Source organism: Electrona antarctica (assembly GCF_951216825.1).
Source record: "Electrona antarctica genome assembly, chromosome: 13".
In the NCBI taxonomy this organism is placed as follows: Eukaryota; Metazoa; Chordata; class Actinopteri; order Myctophiformes; family Myctophidae; genus Electrona; species Electrona antarctica.
In genome coordinates, this window is record NC_136794.1 from 38,104,698 (window position 1) to 38,128,882 (window position 24,185).

The 24,185-nt window shown below is 42.9% G+C and overlaps 1 protein-coding gene across 1 annotated transcript in view; it reads left to right on the forward strand.

Moving 5' to 3' along the window:
- Positions 1-553: 553 nt before the first annotated feature.
- znf385b (zinc finger protein 385B) overlaps positions 554-24,185 on the forward strand; it is a gene marked incomplete at its 3' end in the record, with an annotated part of 34,195 nt that continues 10,563 nt past the window's right edge. The window contains exon 1 of the mRNA XM_079517774.1: positions 554-612. The remainder of the gene's footprint in view (positions 613-24,185) is intronic.

Here is a 24,185-nt window from a genome sequence, read left to right on the forward strand (position 1 = left end):
CACACCCCTCTCTCTCTCTCTCTCTCTCTCTCTCTCTCTCTCTCTCTTCAGGGATAGAGTTACGTCTCTGGAGGAAATGGCAGCAGGGGATTAAGACATGACACACACACACACAACACACACACACACACACACACACACACACACACACACACACACACACACACACACACACACACACATACACACACCTGACGCCAGCAATTCAGGGTTCAGTTGCGATGACACATGCTACTCTTTGGTACAGTTATCTGATACACACACACACACACACACACACACACACACACACACACACACACACACACACACACACACACACACACACACTTCAGAAGCCGTGGTTTTTAAAAGATGAGAAGGCAGAGTACAGTAAGACAGAGAGACACACACACGTCCCGCACGCACACGCACACGCACATGCACACGCACACACACACACGCACATGCACACGCACACGCACACGCACACGCATGCACACGCACACGCACACACACACACACATACATTGTAGAGCGGTGTACGGCAGGGCAACAACAGAAGGAACAGAGATGGACACATCAACTGTATCACACTGAATACTTATCTGGAAGCACTGCTCTGTCTGTCAGGTACACTTGTTATAATACTACTACTGTACTGCTATGTGCACTCATTACTGCTACAGTATACTGCATGCATGTATTATACTACTTTATCACACGGCTTGGTTGAATGCTTGGGGGCGACTGTGGCTCAGGAGGTAGAGCAGGTCGTCCAATGATCCATGGGTCGGCGGTTCGAATCCCGGCTCCTCCTGTCTACATGTCGAAGTGTCCTTGGGCAAGACACTGAACCCCAAATTGCTCCCGATGTGCTGGTTGGTACCTTGCATGGCTTCCGCAGCCATCGGTGTATGAATGTGTGTGTGAATGGGTGAATGTAATGCACAATCTATGTAAAGCGCCTTGGATAAAGGTGCTATATAAATGCACCATTTACCAATGCTTGATTCTGAATGGTCAATCGCCGAATTCAGCGGTGTGTGTTATTTCTTGATAAAGACCGCTCCGCTCTATAACAGACTGCTTGTCTAATCAAAGGCTCGGAGCACCTATAGGCTGCAGCCGCTGCGCTGCTTGGATTTTATGCTGTATACCCAACATGACAGCCATGTAAACTAACTCATTTAACTAAACAACATGCTTTCAAGAATGTTTTTATAAAACATTTGAAGCGAGAAATAGACCACGCTGTACCCGAAAATTGATTCCAATTGATTAACACTCCGAGGCGACTCTGGGGGCCAACTTTGGAAAACTTTCATTAACGTAAGCAAAGAAATATTTGTTTTGTTGTCACTTTTGGGTGAATTTATTAATGTGTGTATTAATTAACACTCCGATTGCCCGGGGTTATTTAATCCATTAAATCATAGCGCCCGGCGATTTATAGTAGCGGAGCACTTTTACAGACGGACCAGATGTTATCCCGGATGTGGCTGTAGCAGCTAGATGTAGCCAAAACACTCTAGAGCCGATCGACAACAACGGGAGGTATGATTAATTCTAACGCGACTAGCGACGGGACCGCGGTGGGCCGTCTAAGACATGATCTTTTCTTAGAATTGGATGATTTAGATCAAGAGTTATTAACGTTTTAAGATTTTCGGTCTCGTCGGCTAAACAGGGGGGAAACATTTTCGATGACGTCCCACTGTTACGCAACATCGAATGTTGCGCAACAGGCGCTCCTAGGCTGTAGAGCGATGCGATCGGCTTTGATATCAATAAACTTCGTCTTTTTGATAAAACTTCGTCCTGTGCGCTGGGTGTTAAAGGACCACTTCACCACTTTTCAACCCATCTTCATATAATTGGTCCTCACTAATGTTCATGATAAAAATGCCACAATTGTTTTCTACTCAGTCTGTGACATCATCGTTTGGCAGATTTTTTTTAAACAAGATTTTATTTAGATTTGTATTATCGTGAGAACGATAGCTTCCATTTTCGCATTGCAACTTTTCAGGAATAGAAAGCCTGCAGTTTCTATTAGCTTGGATTCCCCATCGATGATGTCACTTGTGGACGGGTTTCTGAACTGCCCACAGCCCTCCTATTGAAACACAGACTGAATAGAAAAAATTGTGGTATTTTATCATGAACATTAGTGAGGATCAATCATTACAATGGTGACAGCGTGCGCCCTCCTCGTCCACTCTGTTGCTGTGATCAGCACTTTGGAATATTTTTCAACACCGCGACAAGCGATTACACCGTTTTAGAGTGGATTTTCATGACAAGCAACTCAGCGGTCGGCGCAGTGGCTGTTCAAAGGTAACTTAAAACATACTAACATAGGCAGGGAAGCCTGAAACACGATCCCACAATCCCGGCGATAAAACTGTTAAGTAGCTAACAGTTAACAGTACATTATCCCTTACATACGTAAAATCCTGCTATACTTATCCTGCTATAAGTGTCGCACAAATGTATAGAAAATGGCTCAGGGATAGAGCTTGTGGATATTTTCACTGTTCTAAAATGTTTAGCGGACCATGGATGCTGGCGTTGAAGTGGTTAATAATCAGTGGTGTAAAGTACATTTACTTAATACTGTACTTAAGTACAATTTTGAGGTATTAAGTATTTTTCCAATACTTTTACTTCTATTCCACTATATCTCACATCCAAATATTGTAATTTTACTCCACTAGGTTTATTTGAAACTTTGATTATAGGCTAAAATACATTAACCACAAGATTTGTATACATTTGAAAACTTGAAATAGGACATTCTGCATAATGAGTATTGACACTTTTACTTACTTTCCACCAATATTAATAATGCTACAGGATATGCAGTGCATTATGGATACTAATACTGCTACTGTATGTGTGGTGTACAATACCATGTTACATACATTATAATACTGCTACTGTATATGTGGTGTACTATACCATATTTTATACAGTATGTGTGCCCTATGCTGTTCTACTATGTGAAAGTTGTTATATACAGCAAGTCAAGTGATTTAAGAGTGTGTGCGTGTGCAGCTGTGTGCGTGTGCGTGTGCGTGTGCGCGTGCGTGCGTGTGTGTGTGTGCGTGCATGCGTGTGTGTTGACAGTGTAAATGCCAGATGGTGCCTCCTATCCAGTTGTAAATGCCAGAGTAGATCTGCTCTTCTCAACGCTGGATATAAATTCAGCTGTTAACTCACACTTTCTATTCTGGTTCTGTCACTTCCTGCTTCCTTACAACATGACACCACATTTGTGTCATCCTGCCTTGCTATTGGTTGATTGTAATGTCGCTGATGTAGGATCTGATGATCCTGCCTTGCTATTGGTTGATTGTAATGTCGCTGATGTAGGATCTGATGAGTGATGTGATGATCCTTCCTTGCTATTGGCTGTTTGTAATGTCGCCGATGTAGGATTGGTTGGACTGTTGTTAGTTTACTTTCAGATCTTCTGTTTGATGATACTCAATTCTTACGTCTGACAAAAGCTGAGACCAGCTATACACACACACACACACACACACACACACACACACACACACACACACACACACACACACACACACACACACACACACACACACACACACACACACACACACACACACACACACACACACACACACACACACGTGTGGATGAGCACTAGAAAAGCGCCTTGCGTTGTCAGCTGCAGGGGGAAAGAAAAACGTGAAAAATAGTGTGTTGGTAACTTAATAATAATAATCTTTATTGTACTGAAGGATATTCATCTTCACAGTCTGTTCAAAACACCCAAAACAACACATCGCACAGAAAAACATCACCAAGACAATACATAAACATGAGGTCCCCTGCATGCACTGTAGGAACAAAACTCCTACTAAAGCGGACCTTTTTCCATGCTTACGTTATGTATCTTTGTCCAGATGGCATGAGGTTGAAAAAGTGATACAGGGGATGATCAGTGTCATTTGATATCGAAAGTGCTAACCCGTGTGATGGCCTTATGGTTCACATCAGAAAGTGTGCTCAGTGCCCATACCCTATATGTGACGTTGGCAAAAGGGCCTTTCTGTGTGGAGTGTGCATGTTCTCCCTGTGTCCCCTATAGGGTAGGTACCCTCACAAAAAACAGATTACTGGTGAGGTAGTAATCCTGGTCTCTAAACGACCTCCCCCTGACCAGCCGGATCGAGCGCCTGATGGAGGGGAAAGGAACTGGTTGGAATAATGTGTTCCTTTCCTTCCACGTGCTACGTCCGACCGGGGAAACTCCCCACTGTCAGGTGAAAAGCGGCTTGGATAGACCTCATGCATAGACGGAAGCATGAGGTCAGTCCGTTTCTCTCCCCAGGTTAGCAGAGGGAGTGTAGCATCCAGGATTACATTAGGATAATTGAGACTGGGTGAAAAAAATGGGTTGCAAAAATCGTGGGATAAAAAAATAATTGTGGGTGTGGGAATTCCGATGATCTTGGAAGCAATACAGTAACACTTCAAAGTGTGTTTCTGGCATGGACAACACTAGAGCAGTTGTAGGCCAGGGGTTCTCAACCCGTGGGTCGCGACCCCTCGGGGGGTCGCCAAATTATTTTAGGGGGTCCCCAAATTATTAAACAAAACAAAAAAAAAAGATTTTGTTTTTTAAAAGAAATGTCACGATTTTTCAAAAATAGCAGACCTACAAGCTCGTAGCGCGCCACACTTGTAGATCTGCTATTTTTCAATAGCTAAATTATAACAATGCTTAAAACACCAAAAGGGGTTCCCGCCCAAAATGGTTTAAGGTTATTGTAGCAGTCAATTTATATTGGGGGTCGGGAGGGGGCGGGGCGGGGGTCCCGAGACATTGCCAAAGCATTTCCGGGGGTCCCCGGCCAAAAACGTTGAGAACCCCTGGTGTAGGCAACCATAAGCAGAGGGTAGGGTGATATCTCTCTCTGTCTGTCTGTCTCTCTCTGTCTCTCTGTTCATAAGCAGAGGGTAGGGTGATATCTCTCTCTCTCTGTCTGTCTCTCTCTCTGTCTCTCTGTTCAAACCTGTTCAAAAATAGCCGATCTACAGTACAAGCTCACAGTCAAGTGCTAACTTGTTCCAAAAAGCTGTGTGTTCTGAGCTTGTAGATAGCCTATTTCTGTCATGACAAAGTACAAAGTACAACATTCTCCTCGGAGATGTGCTGGACTACAGCATAAGTATAATGCATTGAAAAACCTTGACTTACTAAAGTACTGTAGTACTTACTAAAGTACAGTAGTACTTACTAAAGTACAGTAGTACTTACTAAAGTACTGTAGTATACTTACTAAAGTACCGTAAAAGAAAATGAACATTCCGCCACTTCCTAAACAGCAAGGCTGTGCGATGTTGTTGTTTATTCAGACAGTAAGTAGATACAGGTAAAGTTATCTCAGTAGATAAGGTAATACTGTATGTAATGGTCCATGCCAACTCTCTCTCTCTCTCTCTCTCTCTCTCTCTCTCTCTCTCTCTAACACACTATGCCAGTGTGAGAGAGATCTCACACTGGCATAGTGTGTGTGAGAGAGTGTAAATTGGGGATGTTATCAGACGAGTTGATAGCTGTCATCACCTCTAATCGAGACCATGCAATGGAGCCAGTATGGACATTTCCCATACCATCAGGTATTTATGGATTTATGGAGGGGAAGAGTGGCTATAGGTCTAATTCCATCAGGTATGTATGGAGAAGAGACTAGAGCGGGGGAAGAGTGGCTATAGGTCTGTCACGATTAGAAATGTATGTTGACGATTAGTTGTCACACATATAATTGCGATTAATGATTTCTATTGTGTTTTTGGCATTGAAATAGTTTTTAGTATTGAAATGGGGTCATAATATGAATAAATAATACATTTCTGTTTTTCCTGGTAATCAAACAATTGCACACAAAGTAACTGAAATATGCAATGAAATTACTGACATATTCATACATTTTATAGGCCTACAAAAAAAAGATGAAGAATAGTGGAAATAGCTTGTAGATCAGCTATTTCAGCATTTTCTTTTTTTAATATATAGGAAAAATTTTCAGCATGGAAACGATTATGACGATTATATAACCTGTGACGTGCTTACGTCTAACGTCACGCGTCCGTGTTGTTGTTGGTTCTCTGTGAATAATATTGTGTGTCCGAGTGAGAGACACACACACACACACACACACACACACACACACACACACACACACACACACACACACACAAAAAGCGTACATTTCGTACAAAGGCAGACAGCGATGTGTTTTTGGTCACTGATCGTGTTTTTTCCAATGCTCACCGCAATCGCTCCATCGCATCACGGAAAGGGAAACCGCAAAAGCTGGGTTGAAAACGCAGAGGTGAAGTCAGAGGCTTTTGTGCTGTATCCGACGGACTCGACACCGGGCACTGCACTCCCTGTCCGTGTGTGTCGAACTTGAAGTCGGTTGGGCGAGCAGTTCTCGAGTTACGTGGATTACAGATGTACAGAGACTTTGCGCATTTATAGATAGATAATTGTAGATGTATGTCAAATAATATTGCGATTTTGTAGTAATCGTGACATGCAGGCCTAGGAGTGGGCCTAGCATAGGGCCCTGTGGGGACACCGGGCGATAGTCTTAAAGGTATTCTTCTCTGCTTGTCTGCACATTATTGACTAGTCCAATTTCATCCCCCCAGCAGACTATGCAGGCTTATAGACAGTTTAAAATACCAGCGCGAGTACACTGAGGACATATCACATGTTGTATAGTCTGCTACTCAGCATACCAGCGTGAGTACACTGAGGACATATCACATGTAGTCTTCTAGTAATGCCAGTGAAAGTATGTCACATATTGTCTGCTAGCAGTGGTGGAAAAAGTACTCATTTATTTTACTTAAGTAAAAGTATCAATACTGCAATGTATAGAACTACTCCGTTGCAAGTAAAAGTCCGGAATTCAAAATTTACTTCAAGTTTTCAAATAGTAATAGTTTTCAATAGTTTAAAAATATTTTGAAAATAGCTGATACAAGCTCACAATGCATCGCATTGCAACGCATTGTGAGCTTGTAGATCGGCTATTTGCAAATGGCCAAAATGTATATAGAGCTAAAGTGTTAATGTAATAATAATAATAATATATATATATTTTTTTTATTTACCCAGGGAAGTAGCTGAGCACAGGTGCTCATTTTCAGCAACGCCCTGCACATAGAAACACACACACTAAAACCTGGGAGCTGACCAGTACAACCACATACTGTTGGCCACTAAGCAGCTCCAGGGGGAGCAGTTGGGGGTTCAGTGCCTTGCTCAAGGGCACTTCAGCGGTGTTGGGTGATGACAATCACTTCCCCAACCAGATTTTTCCTGCCCGCCCGGGGAATCGAACCGGCAACCTTTCGGCAACAAGGGCGCTCCTCTAACCCTTAGGCCACCGCTGCCCCATGCCTAATAATAATAATCAAAGCAACTAGTAACTAAAGTTTTCAAATAACTGTAGTGGAGTAAAAGTACAATGTTTGCCTCCGAGATGTACAGTAGTAGCCTGGCTAATAAGCCAGACTAATATCACACAACACTGTCGCGGTATATCAGTCTGGGCTGGCTCCACTTGGATTTCATTTCCCGGGGAACATTTTCTCTTTGACGCAATTGGTCAGAGCTACTGTCAGTCAAAGGTCTCAAGCATTGAACGTCACTGTACCAAAGCCCGCCTATATTGCATACCGTGTCCCGATTGGTCCGACCTGTTCTCTGCTGTAGGAAAGAGGCGTGCTACTGAGCCTCGCCAGACCGTAATCCGCTGGTAGGCAACTTTTTTTTGCCAACGGCTGATTCGGTCTGGTTTATTAACCAGGCTAGTACAGTAGTGGAGTAGATTGTAGAAGTAATTTTACTTAAGCTAATGTAGAACAGTAGATACAGTAGATACTTTCCACCACGGATTACATGTAGTCTGCTAGTACTCAGCAGCTCATAAGTCTTTGTAGTGCCACCTCTCTGATCTGATCTGTGTATGTGCGACACCCGGAGCGCCATAGACAACATAATATCTGCATGTGTGACCCCCAGAGTGCATGCAGGACGTAATTAGAATATTTAGGGGGAACATTTTTGGATTTGGGTTTCACACAGTGGGAGAAATGGGAGGCGATGGTGTGAGTGAGCGTGGGGGGTGGGGGGTGCATTTTGTCTGTCGGGCGGAATATTTGTCCATACCATATGTCAAAAGAAAATGTCCATATTATGTCAAAAACACATGATATATATATCATGTGTTTTTGAGCCATTTTTTTATGCTTTAGTGTGACGCTCAAGTAAGAAAATTACAAGAGTAGAGATAAGAGAAATGGGAGGCGATAGTGTGAGCAGGGGCATTCTTCTCTGTCAGGTGCGAACGTTTTAATGTCCAAAGCAGTTGTCCTCACGGATGCAACGCAAAGATAAAATGTATATGCACGCTTGTATTCTCATTCTATAATTAATATTTGTTCAATATTCGTGAGTTATCTGACTAAGTTTGTCTGTGGGTTTTAACCCATTCTGGGCGGGAACCCCATTTGGTGTTTCAAGCATTATGCATTATGTTCTACAAGCTCATAACCGTGCTACGAGCTTGTAGGTCTGCTATTTTTGAAAAATTGTGAAAATGTGACACAAATCTTTGAATATATATTCTTTCAGAGTGAACGTTTTTAACTCAAATCTTTGCTTCTGGGAGGTCCCTGGAGCAACATTTATTTTCAGATGGGGGTCGGTGGCCAAATACAGATAATTCTCCGAACGACTGACATAGAAAAATGTCAGGATTTAGAATTCATTTGTAGAATTGTCCTCAGGTCGAAATGGGTTAAAAAAATATTTAGTTGATGAAAAGTATTAACAAGAGCGTTGTGACTAAATAACAACTAACCATTTAGAACATGCAGGTTTCTCCGTTTCCCTGACTCACTCCCAGTCGTAGACTGAAGACTCTTGATTGTAGAAGTAAAAGTATAAGAACTTGGAAATACTAAAGTAAAAGCACCTCAAAATTAAGTAAATGTACTTGATTATTTCCACTGCGGTCTTTTGTTAGAGAGAGAGAGAGGGGGGGGGGGGGGGGGGGGGGGGGGGGGGAGAGAGAGAGAGAGAAAGAGAGAGCATGTCAAACACCTCAGTGAGCTGAGATAACTTTACCTGTATCTACTTACTATCTGAATAAACAACAACATCACACAGCCTTGCTGTTTAGGCAGTGGCGGAAAAAATAACTGTGTTCATTTTCTTTTACATTTTTCAAGTACGGTACTTTAGTAAGTACTACGTTACTTTAGTAAGTACTACAGTACTTTAGTAAGTACTACAGTACTTTAGTAAGTACTACGTTACTTTAGTAAGTACTACAGTACTTTAGTAAGTACTACAGTACTTTAGTAAGTCCAGGTTTTTCAATGCTTTATACTTCCAGTCCAGCACATCTCCGAGGCGAATGTTGTACTTTGTACTCTACACTACAATTATTTGAATTTCTTTGTTACACGTTACTTTGTAATACAGATCGTCATAATTGATACGCTGTCATGACAGAAATATGCTATCTACAAGCTCAGAACGCGTTGCATCGACGTGCTGTGAGCTTGTACTGTAGATCAGCTATTTTTGAACAGGTTTGATTTTTTTCCCCAAAAAGTTTTACTTTTACTTTGGGACTGTAAGTATCTTTTGAAGTGCTAAAACCTGCCCGCTTGCTCAGGGGAGAAATGTAATTTTGAGGTCAAAAGTCGTGTTGAACCAGAAACATGATCTTAAATGTCTTGATAGAAGAGCAGGGAGACCAAATACGACTAAGAAACATAATAGAGCTCTAAGTAAAACATTCGAGTGCTTCTTTGCGCCACAGTTTTTAGGTATAATGTTTCTGCATTCTTTTTTCTCCACCTCCTCTGACTGACTGACTGACTGACTGCTGGGAAGGAGTTGTTGCTGGACTTGAAACCTGAACTTGCAACAACCACCAGGTGGGGGTGGGTGGGAGAGGTGACACATGTTTACATTATGTTTAGCTTAAACATTAAATATGTATGCATGGGACACATAACCAGAGAACAGATCCGCTGACAACATGCTTCGTGAAAGGAACATAATACCGTATTTAACATCCTATAGTTTCTGCTTTCAAGGTGGCCATAACAAGCTTCGGCTTCAGCCTGTACCTTTTCGGTCAATTGCTATCTTGTTAACTTAATTATGTTAATTATGTTCAACTGCTGCTTTGCTAAATCATTCATGACGAGATTAATAAACTGACTGACTGGGCGCTGGGGGCGTGTTCCCTCCTCCGCGTCATCAGTGCCCATACCCGAGGTGGGGTTGGCGAAAGGGCCTTTCTGTGTGGAGTTTGCATGTTCTCTCCGTGTCCCCTATAGGGTAGCTACCCTCACAAAAACATGCAGTAATCCTGGTCTCTAAAACTACCTCCCCCTGGCCACCTGGGTCGCCTGATGGAGGGGAAAGGAACTGGTCGGAATAACGTGATCCTTCCACGCGCTACGTCCGGCCAGGGAAATTCCGCTGCCCCCCCAGGTTGGCAGAGGAAGTGTAGCGCCCAGGATTACATTCGATAATTGGCACTGGGTGAAAAAACTGGGTTGCAAAATCGTGGGATAAAAATTATAGAGAAAGAAATAATAAACTGACTGACTAACTACCTGACCAACCAGCAAGACGCCCTGAGGCGTCACAAGGCATGACATACTGACGGCCATATATGGTGGTGTGACGTGTCACGAGGCATGAGCGACTGACGGGCATATATGGTGGCGTGACGGACTGAACGACGGACGAACTGACAGGTTTTCATAGTAATCTGCGACCTACAGTAGCAACTAACTAACTAATTAACTAACTAAGTAACTATAGGGTTTGATGAGTTCAGATCAACATATTGAATGTCAGAACAGGTCAGCTTCATTTATGGAGATCTAAGGGTGGCAGCGGGGGGCATTGTCTTGAGTGTACAGGGTTTGCAGGTTTTCATAGTAAACTGTAACCTGCAACTGATGAAGGCTCTGTTCCATTTAGTGAAGCACAGTGGTTCACAAACTGCAGGCACAACTCTTTACAGTGTACAAACTCTCAGAGTTACAGACCCGCAAGGGGCCTTTTGGAGACCCTTCAATAGTACCTGGACCCCTCTTTGAGGCCCACTGGTGTAGCAGAGTGCATGTTGACTCCAGTGAGCCAACATGCAACAATATCAGCCCCCTGATATGGTCTGTCTGACCAGAACGGAACAGGACCTCATGGTAAGACCTGTGAAGGTAAGTAAGGAAGAGGCCCAATTTATTTCCAACTTGGCTGCTGTGCATAGAGCCTATACATCCCAGAGCCTACTGTATATACATCCCAGAGCCTACTGTATATACATCCCAGAGCCTACTTATATACATAGAGCCTACTGTATATACATCCCAGAGCCTACTTATATACATAGAGCCTACTGTATATACATCCCAGAGCCTACTTATATACATAGAGCCTACTTATATACATAGAGCCTACTTATATACATAGAGCCTATACATCCCAGAGCCTACTTATATACATAGAGCCTACAGTATATACATCCCAGAGCCTACTTATATACATAGAGCCTACAGTATATACATCCCAGAGCCTACTTATATACATAGAGCCTACTGTATATACATCCCAGAGCCTACTTATATACATAGAGCCTACAGTATATACATCCCAGAGCCTACTTATATACATAGAGCCTACTGTATATACATCCCAGAGCCTACTTATATACATAGAGCCTACTGTATATACATCCCAGAGCCTACTTATATACATAGAGCCTACTTATATACATAGAGCCTATACATCCCAGAGCCTACTTATATACATAGAGCCTACTGTATATACATCCCAGAGCCTACTGTATATACATCCCAGAGCCTACTGTATATACATCCCAGAGCCTACTTATATACATAGAGCCTACTGTATATACATCCCAGAGCCTACTTATATACATAGAGCCTACTTATATACATAGAGCCTACTTATATACATAGAGCCTACTGTATATACATCCCAGAGCCTACTTATATACATAGAGCCTACTGTATATACATCCCAGAGCCTACTTATATACATAGAGCCTACTTATATACATAGAGCCTACTTATATACATAGAGCCTACAGTATATACATCCCAGAGCCTACTGTATATACATCCCAGAGCCTACTTATATACATAGAGCCTACAGTATATACATCCCAGAGCCTACTTATATACATAGAGCCTACTGTATATACATCCCAGAGCCTACTTATATACATAGAGCCTACAGTATATACATCCCAGAGCCTACTTATATACATAGAGCCTACTGTATATACATCCCAGAGCCTACTTATATACATAGAGCCTACTTATATACATAGAGCCTACTGTATATACATCCCAGAGCCTACTTATATACATAGAGCCTACTTATATACATAGAGCCTATACATCCCAGAGCCTACTTATATACATAGAGCCTACTGTATATACATCCCAGAGCCTACTGTATATACATCCCAGAGCCTACTTATATACATAGAGCCTACTGTATATACATCCCAGAGCCTACTTATATACATAGAGCCTACTGTATATACATCCCAGAGCCTACTTATATACATAGAGCCTACTGTATATACATCCCAGAGCCTACTTATATACATAGAGCCTACTGTATATACATCCCAGAGCCTACTTATATACATAGAGCCTACTGTATATACATCCCAGAGCCTATGCCTGATGTATATACATCCCAGAGCCTATAGAGCCTGATGTATATACATCCCAGAGCCTATAGAGCCTACTGTATATACATCCCAGTTAATGTGAACTTGAGAACAGATGCACAATAGGCTAAAATGCCCGGCCCATTAACTCCCACAATTGCCCATATAAATGGTTAATGTGAGCAGCCCAGCGTGATAATCTGTAGTCTACAACTGAAACCAGCGTGATGTGGTAGTTATAGTTACGACCACAAGAGCGTAGGATTGTAACAGTTAATCAAACTAATGCATTTAATTGATTCTAACAAATTAATAATCAGCCCTAAATGTCTTTTGGGCATTTCATCATAATGCAGAAAGCATAAAGAAAGCGCAAATTATCACGACAACGTTGTGTGACCAAGTAAAAAAAACGCTTATAGTTTTGCAGCCGACAGGCTTCTTTTGTTGGTATATAGTCTTTTTTATTGGCCTAAAATATTGTCTATAAACATACATTCATGAATCCACTTGCTGAGTGGCTGTCGGCATTCAGCACTTTTTTTAATAGGGGTTTATATGTGACCATACCATTAACATCCTATATAAGGCAAGGTTTTCTAATTTCATTATGCTTTATGTAGCATGTGACATGTCAAACTAGGGGGTTTTCATGATTCTGAATCCATTCCAAGCATTAGTTTTGCACAAAAAAACACTAATTGGGCTAAAAATGGCCATAGCCATAGCCTGAATAGATTCAGAATCATGAAAACTAGGGGGAGTTTGACATGTCACATGCTATACTTAAAGCATAATGAAACATCCCAGACTCTTCTCTCTTCCCTAAAACACCCTGGACAATGCTCCACACGTCCCAGACTCTTCTTCCTTCCCTAAAACACCCTGTACAATGCTCCACACGTCCCAGACTCTTCTCCCTTCCCTAAAACACCCTGGACAACGCTCCACATGTCCCAGACTCTTCTCCCTTCCCTAAAACACCCTGGACAATGCTCCACACGTCCCAGACTCTTCTCCCTCCTCTAAAACACCCTGGACAACGCTCCACACGTCCCAGACTCTTCTCCCTCCTCTAAAACACCCTGGACAACGCTCCACACGTCCCAGACTCTTCTCCCTTCTCTAAAACACCCTGGACAACTCTCCTCCGTGATTGATGGGAGTGAATGATCTGGTTATTATTTGGTCATTGTAGCCTGTCATATTGTAATCATGAGTAATCTGCGCCTTGCTGAGACGTTGGTGAGATGGAGGATTTGTTCTAGCAAGATTTATAGACTGTCAAATACGTTTTTATTTCTTTCACCCATATCGCGCCCCTCTTGAGCAGACCCAGAGGAGACCTGTCGTTGATCCAGACCCGGAGGAGACCTGTCGTTGATCCAGGCAACAACGCCTGCGTTCCTCGCTTCCCGTTTGAAAGGCCCTTAATATTGTAAATCACAATTGCTTTGGTCGTAAATAATCGTGATGACATGACATTTCCACAGTGTCCCATCCCTATATACCACGTGCAATGCAATATCCCTCTGGGCCCATGCACACGTTTGAGCAAGAACAAAAAGCATGGCAATACATAACATACTTTTTATGGATGTGATGTATTGCCATGCTTTTTGTTCTTGCTTAATGTAAGTCGCTCTGGATTAAGAGCGTCTGCTAAACTTGAGGACCACTGCTTTAGGCAGCTATAAATTGTAACGAGTCGAAGCCAGTCAGCTTTCTGACGCGAGCAAGGATTAAACGTTACGGCGCATCAGAGCCGACATTCTCACACTCATCTCTCTGTTTATAGGGCCTGGTGCTCTCGATCATGGCAGAAGACGATACCTGTTAACTGCCTCTTCTGTTCTTAGAACTATAAATATAGTGTGTGTGCGTGCGTGCGTGCGTGCGTGCGTGCGTGCGTGCGTGCGTGCGTGCGTGGGGTGTAGTGTGTCTAATCCGCTGCTGTCTAGCTCTCACATGACGTATCATATCATTCGGTGTGTCTTTGATTCACTTCCAACATTCGTTTTGCAGACACTCTGAAGTAATCTGAACCAGATGTAATAACCTCATCATTGTCGAGTAATTACTTTCTGTCGTTGTTATATACGTACCACTCAGCAGCACCAATTAACAACTGTACATTTTCACTGCTGTACACTTTGATAAAATGAAGCCCTCGAGGATTTTGAAATGTAGCACATTGTTGGTGTGTGTGTGTGCATGTGTGCGTGCGTGCGTGCGTGCGTGCGTGCGTGCGTGCATGCGTGCGTGCGTGCGTGTGTGCGTCCAAGGGGATAAGGTTGGGAGTCACTGCCATATTTCATACTGACTGTGCTATAGGCCACCATTAGTCCAGGCAGGACTTCGTTTTAATGCATGGCTTCACACTTACGTGTGAAAATGTTGTGTGCTCTATAAAAATAGAGTAAGTCCATGGAGATATTAAAACAAGTGTGCGGGCCTGGGCCGTGGCTCAGTGGTCCAGGCACCTTGGCTGCAGGTAATCCAGTCTGGCAGAGTGCCGTGGGTTCGACTCCCGACGGCCTTTACTGCATGTCACCCCCCCCCCCCCCCCCCCCCCCCCACCACATCTCTCTCCCCATTTCCAGTCAGCCTACTGTCTATCCCTCCATAAAGAAATATAAAAAATAAGGGTGAAAGCCACAAAATAAATACATCAAGTGTGCGGATGTTACTTCTTTCTCCTTGTGCCAGGGACCCCCAGGAAGAAAAGATTTGTGTTTTGAAAATATTCAAAACGATTCAACATTTTTCAAATACTTTTAAGGCTGTATACTTTCAAAAATGTTCAGATGTACACACAAGCTCACAGCTTGCAGATAAAGGTCTGTATCACAAATTTGACCTGATGTATTTCAAAAGTGATGATACTTTTAACTAAGTACCAAGTATACCAGCATATTGTCGATGTCGAGTGGAAACCTGCTATTCAGGAAATGGAAAACATATAAGCTAGAATTCTAGATGTTCCAGTGGATCCAACATGTATGTTATGTTATGTTTTAGTCACACCAACATCTTATCATTCATCGTTATCATTTGCATGACAATCGATCTTCAAGTCAATTGTCATTAACGTGATAGCCCTAAATCCAGACTATAAAAGACACCTCCGTGTTACGATACCTATCGTGTTACTAATGTTAGCCGTTTTAATAGCTAAACAGCTGATCCATGCCACAATTAGTTTTGACCAACTACCCTACACCTCATTCATTTTGCATGCGTTGTGATTTTATCAGCGAGCCTGGATGGATCTGGTAACCACTGCAGACAAGCTACTATACTGCTCACAGCAGCGTGGTAGCAGTCTGTCACTGTGACTGCGCGCATCGTATGCATCCTACCGCTCACAGCAGCGTGGTAGCAGTCTGTCACTGTGACTGCGCACATCGTATGCATCCTACCGCTCACAGCAGCGTGGTAGCAGTCTGTCACTGTGACTGCGCGTATCGTATGCATCCTACCGCTCACAGCAGCGTGGTAGCAGTCTGTCACTGTGACTGCGCGTATCGTATGCATCCTACCGCTCACAGCAGCGTGGTAGCAGTCTGTCGCTGTGGCTGCGCGTATCGTATGCATCCTACCGCTCACAGCAGCGTGGTAGCAGTCTGTCGCTGTGGCTGCGCGTATCGTATGCCTCCTACCGCTCACAGCAGCGTGTTAGCATTCTGTCACTGTGACTGCGTACACGTATGCATCCTGCCGCGTGTTAATATTGATGATGCAAACGTTACACATTCACAGTAAAGTAGGCTACTAGGATTATGTTGCTATAGAGTGCGGTCTAGCTAGCGTATGGGTTGAGGGGGCCGTGGTTGATTAGCTAAATGTGCATCATTGTTTTCCGTCAACAGTTAACAAACCAACATATAGTATAAGTGTTTACGTGTACATTTATTAAGTGATACTTTAAGGACATTTAAAGACCTTTGTGATACCTCTAAAACAAAATGTACATTTTAAGAAAGACGCCTGTGGGAGAGAAGCGGCGAGGTCTCGTGCACGTATCCGCCTCGTTGACGGCAGACTGCTGGGCGAGCGCTGGCGCTTTGGCATGAGAGGTCAGATCAACATGGAATGAATTCTTTACTGGCCATGTAACAAGCATGTCTTGAGGGTACAGGGTTTGATGAGGTCAGATCAACATATGGAATATCAGAACACTGGTGAGCTCCATGCATTATATGGAGATCTAAGGGTGGTAGCGGGGACATTCTCTTGACTATACAGGGTTTGATGAGGGCTAAGGTAGGGACGGGCCTTAATTTTCGGGCCTGCCTCTAGTTTTCGCCGGCTGCCGGGCGCGGCTGCACTGAGCGGCCTGAAAAGTTTGAGAACCACTGGTCTCTGTCATTTTAGATTTCAGCGTTGTCTATTCAAAAATAACATATATGCAAGCATCACTTCATGCCTCATTGCGAGCCTGTACATCTGCTATTTTTGAACATTTTTGAAAAAATAAAATAAAACATTTTTTACATTTTTAACACAAATTTGAAACCATTTGAAAATAGCCGATCTACACGCTCACAACGTGTGACATGTAGTGACGTGTAGTTATAAATACATTCAACAAATGTGAGATGCTTCTTCCATCAGCGGTTTTAAGGCCCCATGCAGCCATACCAGGGCTGTGTGACTTTGACAGAGCTGTGACAGAGTGGGCTCCATCACAGTGTGGAGCCCATGATGATGACAGCAAGGAGATTAATGAAGGCGGTAAAAGCAGCGTCCCATAATGACTGGTCAGGGAGGATGTACCCAGCATGCATCTGTGAACACCCCGGGTGTGAAAATAATCATGGACCTCTCCCATCTCAGCCTACCTTTGTCTCACTTATCCTTCAGAAAAAAAAGGTTGAAAAAAAAGAATCTGTGATATACGGTACACACTATATCTCATTTTCACGGGGAAATCCTATAGTATTTGACACCCAGTCCTGATGGTGGCGGTAACTTCACCATTATGCCGATTTTGACCAAATGGCGATGTCATTTCTGGTTAAACGGAACATCAACATCCGCTATCTTTCTGCACTGTGTTACACAGTGGTCTGTCCCCGATGCTATGCGATCATCATTTATTTTCATATCTAAGTCAAATTAAGCTCTAATCAAGCCCAGAATATCGCATTTTACGCAGCTATGCACACACGCAGACCGTGCGTGCGCGGCCGTGCACGCGAGGATTTCGGCCGGTTTTAGGTAGAGGATATCGGCCGTTAGCCAAACATGCTAAAAGTTGCTACATTATTTAAAACAAAGCCCCCGATTATAGGGAATAAAACAATTACGTCAATACCGTCAATCGTAGTGGGGGATTAATTAATTCACTACGTCAATACCGTCAAGGACAATAAGAGGGTTAATTGTTAATTGTTCTTCTTAATGGCGATTAATCGAGTTTCGATTAATTGTCAACATCCCTAAGCATGGCTTTTATCTCCATCATCATCATCATCACACATCCAAACCTGCCTGGCAAGTGACGTATACACACGCACGCACGCACGCACGCACGCAGTCACGCACGCAGTCACGCACGCAGTCACACACGCAGTCGTGCGTGCGTGCGTGCGTGCGTGCGTGCGTGCGTGCGTGCGTGCGTGCATGGCCTAGGGCACTAAAAGGTCAGAAACAGCCCTGCTGGTCCCTGGCTACTGACCATATGGTCTCATTAACTTAATGACTATATTAGCATATCTCTCTCTCTCTCTCTCTGTGGGTCTTTCTGTGTTATTTCTCTCTCTCATTATCTCTATCTCTCTCTCTCTCTCTCTCTCTCTCTCTCTCTCATTCTCTCTCACACACTCTCTCTCACACACTCTCTCTCTCACACACACTCTCTCTCTCTCTCTCTCTCTCTCTCTCTCTCTCTCTCTCTCTCTCTCTCTCTCTCCCTCCCCCTCATCCCTAACAAAAGACTGCAGTGGAAATAATCAAGTACATTTACTTAATTTTGAGGTGCTTTTACTTTGGTATTTCCAAGTTGTTATACTTTTACTTTCTACAAGCAAGAGTCTTCAGTCTACGACAGAGGATTGGGAGTGAGTCTGCAGTTGTGATTGCAATGAGGAGTTCATTCCACAGTAGAATAAGAGCGGCTGTAGCCTCGTGCAGAGCCACAGCGTAACAGAGACGACCAGCTTACTTATTCATGTATCCTGAAGATGGGACGCACGCACGCACGCACGCACGCATGCACGCACGCACGCACGCACGCACGCACGCACACACACACGCACACACGCACACACACATTCACACATTCACACACACATTCACAGCTCTCCTGGGATACAAAGTGGCACAGTATTCACAGTATTCAACAGCTGCTGTTCCTCCTGTGTTTGTTTCAGTTCCCTCTCCATGTGCACGCACACACACACACACACACACACACACATGCACACACACACACGCGCGTACGCATGCAGTCTGGTATGCTGCTTTTTAAATATGCATTCGTTGTCCGCTTCCGTCCGGGGGTTGTGTTCAGCAGCGTGAAATAATGAATATTTCATAGTGAAATCGGTGAAGTCGTGTCGTGTTGTGTTGTTCGCCGCGTGGTGATGTGTTGTCAGATGTCTGACTGTGGACACAACATTGAACGTTCCTATAAGAGATCAAACTCACCTCACACACACAGGCCAGAGCCTACAGTATATGGGGCATGTGCCTGGACCGCTAGGCCAGTGGGCACCTCACACACACTTGCATATCGCCTCTGTCGGCCCGGGTGGAAACTTCACTGTGTTCACGGTTTAACCCATTTGGGACTGAGAACAGATTCTACAAATGTCTTCTTTTTTTTTTTAAACTTTGTTTTTATTTAGAATTTTCGAATTTGCAAGGCCACACATTGACCCCCTTTCCACCGGTTGGTTCCCAATGGGAACCGGTTCAGTTCTTTTTTGGTTTTTAGTCCATGAGCCAGAGCTCCAAAATTGGAACGTTAATTATGAATTGAGTGGGCAAAACCATACCTATATTAAATTGTTATCACCATGAAACTTCCCCAATTGAGTAGTTACACAAAGACAATGATTTATTCTATTACAAATTTTATATTTTTAAATATGCAAATGAGGCATTATGTAGGAAAATGTGCAAAATAATCGAAAATATGAAAAAGATACTACTGTGGAAGGGTTATCATGTATTAATTTACTTGTATTGATCATATAAACATTTTAACATATTTAATATAGGTCTAGTTTTTCCCACCAATTTTGGAGCTCTGGCTCATGGACTAAAAACCAAAAAAGAACTGAACCGGTTCCCATTGGGAACCAACCGGTGGAAAGGGGGTCAATGTGTGGCCTTGCAAATTCCCTCGAGAATGAGCGCCGGGATTTCTTTCAAAATAGGAGCTCGGGGTGCCGGGCAGATATGGCAGCTTTTACTCTTTTTGTACGGAACCGGGAGGCATAATGTTGCCTGCTTACCTCGCAATGATTATGATATAAAGTCTCTCTAGAAGCAAAATATTCTAAACGAGAGGCATATTGAAGTCAGAAATGAAGACAGAGGTATGTCCATCTGGTCAAAACCATGGAGAGCTCCCTAGATTAGGAGATACGAGGCATTCTTTCTGAGCCGTAAAAAAGGTAGTGAACGGCAGCGAGCATGCGTGAAACAGCAAGGAGAGGCCAAGCCCCCAAAAAAGAAAAAACAAATCCTAATTTTTACGTTTTGTTTGATATCAATGAAAAAGCGCTATGACGTGTGTACACGTCCACTGGATCCATCAGTTGTATTTCATATGACGTTTCCACACGTCCTACGGTCTGAACCAGTTAAAGGTGTAACCCCTTGAGATGCAGCATCTCATTTTCAAGGGAGACCCATAAAACATGAACAAGATACATAGAAACATACAGATACAGATAATATAGTACAGTGGTTCCCACACTTTTTCATGTCAAGGACCCCCAAATTGTCACTCATTAGCCCGCGGACCCCGCATTTGAAAATATATGCCAAGGACCCCCCCATAAACACGACTCTAGCAGTGATTCTCAACCATTTTCATTTCAAGGATCGGGTGGAAACTTCACTGTGTTCACGGTTTAACCCATTTGGGACTGAGAACAGATTCTACAAATGTCTTCTTTTTTTTTTTTAACTTTGTTTTTATTTAGAATTTTCGGGTCACATCGGGCATCACAGTACATTTTGTAATTGTCACAAGTCATTTGTTACATTAATTATTATTAACTTTCATTGTGTCATACAGTTCCAGGTGGGTAGGGGAACCCTCTTTGAGTAGTTTCAGTCCGTTTTAGTCAGTTCGCTCCCAGTTACAGGGTTCATGATAACCAGGCCCGAACGGAATACGCGGCCGCGGTGTTCCGATGAAAACGCCGCAGATTTTCCGCGGAAATTTAACCCGTTCATGTTGTAGTTTACTTTACCCAGGCCAGCATAATATTAACCAGTGGATGCATCCCGCCCCTCCCTCCTCCCCTCATTCTCTACTGCTGACTAATATGTTGGAGGCTCTGGACGAGAATATTTAATATAGCTTTATATCAAAACTTCAAAAGCTGTCGGAAGTCTTTTTTTTCAAGTCCCGTATCTGTTACCTTCGCTGCCCTGACTGCATGGCTGGCTGTCACTAGTGTCCAAATGCCGGTGGTCGCATATTGCTCGCGCTCGTGCACAACGCAACAAACAAACTTCGGGAGAGAACGCAAGCACTTTTCATGGCCACGGACAACGAGAGCACAGTCTAACTAAGGGAGGGAGAGTGAGAGCTGTTTCTGTTTGTGGCATGACGTGCTGCGAGCTCACAGATCTACGCTTCATGCAACGAATGTACCCGTACGTTTGTTCTATTAAAGGGTAGATCGCTACCGTTTGGGGGCTTAGCAGCCCCCCAGACGGTAGCCGATCTAGCCTTATAGAACGAACGTACCGATATGCTGTGAGCCTAGCCTGTTGCTAACGCGACCCCCCTCCTCTCTCTCTCTCTGCGTATCTCTCTCTCTCTCTCGCGCGCGCGTCTCTCTCTCTCTCTAACGCAACTCTCTAACGCGACTCTCTCTCCCCCGTTGAAGTTGCAATAGTTGGATCACTGCAGTGTTGCACTGTTCATATTAGCTGCTTTGATATTATAGGAAATGGCCTACCATACATTTTTTATTTTACATTTTATGTTATTAGTATTTGCATCTGAACTTGTCATTAGCCTAACTGTAGGCATAGATACATACCATACCATAGCCTATTTGAATAATAATAAATAGGATAGTAAATAGTACTGTGACCAGATTTGACTGAGGGACTGCCATTGGATTTCTTTTCATGTCATATGAAAGCAGGGAATCATAGTTTAAAATGGATGTTGATTTTATTATGGTATTTGCCATAGGCAATATGTCAATATTGTTATAAAAAAACGTTAAAATGACCAGTGAGCACCTGCAACTGCACTTTTTAATATTTTATGAGGACTTGGTTTCAATAAATGAGTCCAGTACATTTTACAGGGTGCTAACTGTCTAACAGACCCAAAATGTGATTTATTCATTATGATCTGTTTGAAAAGTAGAAATATAGGCCTCCTTCTTATAGCTGCCTCCTTCCAATAAAAGCCCGGTATCAGAATCGGTTAAGACAAATAAAAGCCCCGGATTATAAATGAGGATTTACGGTAGATCTTAATTACTTTGTTGTGGTACTTTAAGGTTTATTTGGCATATTTAGAGTTATTTTTGCTCTAAACACATTGATTATAGTCCTGGATAACTGTCTAAAACCTTCAAAGAAAAAAAAAACACTCCGCAGAATCCCGCAGATTTTCCTCCGGAGTCACCGCAGAAAAACAGAAAAAAACCCGCAGATTCCGTTTGGCCTTAATGATAACTATACATCGGCATTCCATTCTTTTTGTTGTTTAAATTAAATCAATGTACAAGATTATGAAAAACAATGACGGAAGGTGAAAAAGAAAACAGAGGGAAAACAGAGAATCCTAAAAATAAAATAAAATACAAAACGAAGGGTAAACAGTGGACAAAACAAACAAAACAAAAACTTGAGCACAACAGATACAATAATGACATCATTAATGACAGAATAATGACAGTGTTCACCTCTTATTCATTCATACAGATCCTTTACAAAATGTCAATTCCCATGTATAGTATCCACTTCAACCAGTATCTGCGAAACTTTTCTGTACATATCCTAACTGCGAAAGTAAGTTCCTCCATTTCGTATATGTTTCGTACAATGGCTGTCCACTCTCCTTTCTTAGGCGGGCTTCTATCCAGCCACTTCTTGGTTATTGCCTTTTTTGCTGCCACTAGCAATATTTTAAGAAGGTATTTATCTGGGGTATTAAGGTCCTCTGGTATGTTACACAGGTAAACCTTTGTAAATTCAAATTCAATCTCAAAACCCATTATTGTGTTAATGTCCGATACTATTTCTAGCCAGAATCGTTGTATTATTGGGCAGTCCCAGAATACGTGGAAGTGGTCAGCCATTGCACTATTACATTTTCTCCAACAGTTGCCTGCTTCCGGTGTCCCACTCTGTAGGCTTTTTATTTTCGGTGTAATGAAGAACCTAATCATGTTTTTCCATGAGAATTCTCTCCATAGGCCAGAACTAGTGGTTGTGGATATCATATCACATATATTCAGCCAGTCCTCCTCTGCGATGGTTAGATTTGCCTCTTTTTCCCATTTAAGTCTGATATAAGCTGTGGAGTGATTTTTAGCAGATTGTATATTCGAATATAGCTTTGATATCAGTTTTTTGGTGGTTTCGCCTTTATAAGCTTCAGTAAAGATGTAAATCAGGTCAGTTTGAGGTTTGTCTGTTTTTATGTTCTTTACAAATGTCTTCTAAAACAGTTTGTCAGTGGTTCTCAAACTATTTCATGTCAGGACACCAAAACTATATGTAATTGGCCGCCGACCCCCATCTGAAAATATGTTGTTCCAGGGACCCCCCCAGAAGCAAAGATTTGCGCCACATTTTCAAGATGTTTCAAAAATAGCAGATCTATACAAACTTGTCGCACGACACTCAGTGCCGCGCTATGAGCTTGTAGATCTGCTATTTTTCAATAGCTAAAGTTAGCAGGAGAGGTCGCACAACTTTTTTTTGTGGCTTTCGCCTTTTATTTTATATTTTTTATGGAGGGACAGACAGTAGGCTGACAGGAAATGGGGAGAGAGATGGGGGGGAAGACATGCAGTAAAGGCCGTCGGGATCGGGAGTCGAGCCCGCGGCACACTGCCAGACTGGATTACCAGCCAAGGTGCCTGGACCACTGAGCCATGGCCCAGGCCAGAAAATGCTTTCTTCAGGGTATTTTTCAGGGTTCAAAATAAAACCCATCAAAGGTATAGCAACTAGCAGATAGCAGTGTCGAGCTTG